Raw genomic sequence first — 4935 nt, forward strand, 5'->3', positions numbered from 1 at the left:
CGGCCCTGTCCTCCTGTAGTGCTTATTAAGCAGTGAATTTCGCTGTTACTCATCTCCAAATCGGTTTAACTCAGCTGTACTTGGGAAATGTACTAATGTTGCGCAAAACACCCCAATTTACACCACAATCAATTGTATAGCAATCGAGCAAGTGGAACAGAAAAAGTATCTATAATACTGAACAAAGTCTCTCATGCCTGAAGAATAACCATAGAGTCCCTACAGTGTGGAAACAGGCCCTTCGGCCCAACGAGTCCACACCAACCCTTTGAAGGATAACCACCCAGACTCTATTGGTCCACATTTACCCCTTCCCAATGCACCTAATCTACATATTCCTGGCAATTTAGCATGGCCAATTTACCTAACCTGCACATCTTTGGATTGTGGGAGGAAACCGGACCACACTCACCCAGACACGGGGAGAATGTGCAAACTCCACACAGATAGTCGCCCGAGGCTGGAATCGAACCCGGATTCCCTGGCGCTGTGAGTCAGCAGTGCCACCGTCCCACCCAAAGAGTTATATATCTATTGTACATGTCATATAGAGCTACATATGTCTTGTACCATCGAATAGACAAATTCTTACCCTTGCAAATAATTTCAGAAAGATTGCTCAAGCAAAGTGTTTCTTTCCTGGGTGACTAAGATTTAGTTTACAAGAAATCTGTCTTTTTACTTGCAGTTTGTTGAACTTGAAACACAAAAAAATCTTACACGCAGATAATTTTAGAAAGATTGCTAAAAAGTTTTATTTTTTTCTGGGCGACTAAGATTTCGTTTAGAAGAAATCGGGCATTTTATTTGTAGTTCCTTAAACTTTACAATTGCGATGCGTACGTCTGTGAAGTCGCCAGGAGTCGAAGTTAGCTTGAGTTAGTGCGGGCCCATTACCAGCTCGCTGCTGGACCTCAGGAATGGAGTGAGCCTGGGAACGGAAGCAATTCAAGCTGCCTGTATGTGAGTTATTCTGTGAGGACCAGGGAGGACTTGCGGGCGGAAAGCAGTGACGATGCTGCACCAGAGGCTCTGCACCCGTCCTTGCTTTGTAACTTCGGTGCAGAACCTCTACAGCAAGGAGCAATGGTTTTCCAGCCGCGCACTCAGTCGGAAGTACAAGGAACACGGGACAGAAGATGGACTGATCAACAAAACCACGGGAGCAGCTGAAATTTGCACCGCCGCGAGTTGTAGTCAGAACTTGACGTGAAAATCTCTCAAATCCTCCAACGCCGTGACGCTGTACGCTCTATTTTGCCTCAAAGCCGTTTACTACTGGTTTAAAATTAGCTCAGACCATAGTTGATAAGACAATAAAGCGAGCGCGAAGATTCGAAAAGAAAGTTAAATGATGATCATACAATGCACCTCTCTGAAGTTCTGTTGTTGCACAAAAGCACGATTTGAGAATTTCCCCCATCTTGCTCAATGGTTTGTTCATCCACTTTCCACACGGGATCCAACTGTGTGCGATGCGTTTGAAGGCAGGGTATTCTCCAGACTAAATAATTTATCAAAGCGGTTCCAACTTGTCACGAATCTGAATTAGAAGAGATTGGGGTATCTGTGTGTGGTTTGTTTTGTCGCAGTCTGTTGATTTTAAGCAGACGTGTCCCTGCAATGTAGAAATCGCACGGCAAATAAAAATCCGCGTGTTGGCTTTAAATAAAAGTTTTGGGTTGTTAATATTTCCTACCCGGAGTTTCGTTGAAGATAACATTGTCAATGCCAGACGCCGAATAGTTTAATACAAAGATTTATTTTAATGGTGACATTACTTTGTTTTTATTGTTCAACACTCTGTTCCAGATTTCTGCGTCATTTTTCAAAGCAAAAATGGTCTGTTGCGAGTTCTCTCAGGTTAAATAGGGATTCCGATTGACCAGTGCTGTCATCGCTTTGGTGGTGAACTCATACATGCTGTTAAGGGATCACAAGCAGAGTCCGCTTTAACTTGGCGAGGAACACACTTTCACACTCTCACTGGCACTCAGAGCACCGCACATTCACTTTCTGGGAGGTATCTATCTGATCCTTCTCAAACATCCTCACACGCTCACTCAGTGCACTCACATCTCAAGTCCACGCTCAGCAGAACTCGTGTGGCGTAAATTGGGAGGTTAAAATCAGAACCGCTTTTGTTTAAGGGCGTTGTGCGTTGCTCCTGAGTCCGGATTTAGATTAGATTCCCTACAGTGTGAAACAGGCCCTTTGGCCCAACCAGTCCACACCGACCCTCAGAACTCACCCTGTCCCATTTCCCTTCGACTAATGTACCTAACAGTATGGACAATTTAGCTTGGCCAATTCACCTGAATTGTGAAAATCTTTGTAACTGTGGGAGGCAACAGGAGCATCCGGAGAAAACCCACGCAGGCACGGGGAGAATGTGCAAACTCCACACAGAAACCCGAGGCTGGAATCGAACCCAGGTCCCGGTGGTGTGAGGTAGCAGTGCTAACCACTGAGCCACCATTAGGACAGCAAATAGAGTGAATGTCAATCACTGTTACAGCTGTACTGTGAATGTTCTACTTTCATTCCTTTAAATCCCAGGTGCATTCAGACAAGTTCCTTCTTACTGGCTGATATACTTTACAACCCATCTCCCTACATGCATGCTGCAGTTCAGACATACACACAGACTCGTCAACATTTAGCTCGACATGATGTTTCACATTCAAAGCCATTCACTCTTACAGCATTTTTTATGGCACACTTTCCTCCCTTTTATACTGGAATATAAGGGGTGCATTTCTTAATCAGAAGCACTACAATTGTTCCGATTGAAGTCTTACTTACCAGTGGAAGGATACGGTTTGGTGAGGGGTTTCCAATATATAGTACCATTGTCTGTGTGTTGAAAAGAGAGATCACAAAAACCCGTTCGGAATTCTAGCCAAACAGCAATTACAAGCCTGAGAACGTGGAACGTCCAGTTGGATTGTCGATCGATGAGATATGCCTAGCGCCAGCAATAAAGTTGTTGCACACATTTCCCGAAAGCCTTATTATAGTGTCTCTATTTTAGAAAAAGACAGCATAAAACTGAGCGCATTGGAGTGCCAGATATCTAAGAGTTTTCGGAAGTCAACTGCCAGTGCTCCTCTATTCCAGACCTGGGAAGGAAATTGGAGGAGATGGGTTGGGAATCAGCAGCAGGGTCTGGGATAACTGCGGAGTGCAGCGAGACCATTCCCTGCCTTCTGTTGATCCCACACACTCACAGTAAAACGCCCCGGGGACTACACCGCATCTAAACACCCAGCATTGCGTAAGGATGCTCTGGGGGGAAAAAAATTGACCTTTCACAGAGAACGAACACGCTGAGGGTCGGGTTGTCAACGTTAAAGATGGTACATATCGTCACATTTGTCCTACATTTGCGAGGAAAGAGACATTTGATGTGAATATATAGGACACTCCCGTTTGAAATGGCAGAGTTACTGCAGATTGAATGTTAAATGAAGCACAGAAGGGTCAGAGGAAACACAATTAACAGGAAGTGTAGCCATGGGGTAGAAGGAACTCAGCTCTTGTTGCTGCTGCCTCGCCAAATACGGCAAGGAGGACTTAGCACACATGGTAATGATTACAATACATGTAAAAAGTGGAGAGGGTTATATGCGAGTGACACAAAACAGATTGTGTAAAGTAACACCTGATTATTTGTAGGCAAAGAAATGAAAATATTAAGCAGATTACACACATGGCTCAACTCTGAAAGAACGAGATAAATGCAGTCAAGGATTTAATAGAAACAATTTGAACCAGTGGTGGGTAGATGGGAGTGCAGGCCGCTTCCCTCGCGGTTTAGTAGCTTGCAGATCGTTCCGGCTCGATGTAGTCCTCCTTGCTACCGCCAACTAATTTCACTCTGCAGTGAAGTTTGTACAAACGCGACACTGTACAAGACAGATAACAAAGGTCGGTCAGTGTCAATAATGTTTATTGAGATCACATGGCGAAGACTGATACACACAGGTACAGTTCGATTCCTGCGATGATACAGTGGGAACTAGCACTTTAATTATAGATCTCAGTGCAATACATCAGAACGCAACACCACAGATTAAAAAAAATAGACATGTCTTTATTCATTCTGCACACACCAGAACCGGCTGCATTGACATCCTGAAAGTTGCCGAGGGGGTCGGAGTGGGATCAGGAAGGAATTTGATGCCAGTGAAGTTGTTGGCGTATGATAAGAGATAACATACCAGGCTCTGAGCAAAGTAGAATGAAATGGGCATTGAATTATTCTCTGAGGGTGGAAGAGTATATTTTCTGGCATGGCATTGTGACGATTTCCCATATATTCCTGCAGCTTTCAGTCACGTGATCTGCATATGGCGTACCAAATCTACACTGGATTGCGGCAAAAGAAAAGTCATAAAGTGTCACTGTAGTTATTGTTCCGCTTGACAATATAAAATACAAAGCAGACTGTGTATCAATAGGAAACATCAAGGTTACATAAACACTGTCTTTAGCGACAGACTAAGCAGTCTGCCTGACTTTCTACTTGACCAGGCGACAGACCCGTGCCAATTTGTAAAGTTGCACATTGCTGTTGGGTGATGATTAGTCGCAGGGAAAGTCCCAGCATTCAGCTCCTGCATCCCCAGGATATCACATTCTAATATGTCAGTTATCCAACTCTGTTCGATATAAACCCGACACTATCAGTTTAGTTCCAACTACTATTTACTTTCGGAACCACCTACCTGTCATTTTGCCGAGAGTTAAAAATATTGAACTGTCTTGTAAGTTGACAGGCCAGAGATTGGTGGAGGTCTGGCTGAATTATAACATTGTTCAGGGGCTGGAATAAAACTGGTCGGAGGACGGAGTTCAATTTCGCCCGGGATAACAAGTCACTTATACATCCAAAGTCCGGCGCTTTTCGGCGGCAAGTGTTGTTGTCGCTCA

Source organism: Hemiscyllium ocellatum, chromosome 22 (genome assembly GCF_020745735.1).
Source record: "Hemiscyllium ocellatum isolate sHemOce1 chromosome 22, sHemOce1.pat.X.cur, whole genome shotgun sequence".
In the NCBI taxonomy this organism is placed as follows: domain Eukaryota; kingdom Metazoa; phylum Chordata; class Chondrichthyes; order Orectolobiformes; family Hemiscylliidae; genus Hemiscyllium; species Hemiscyllium ocellatum.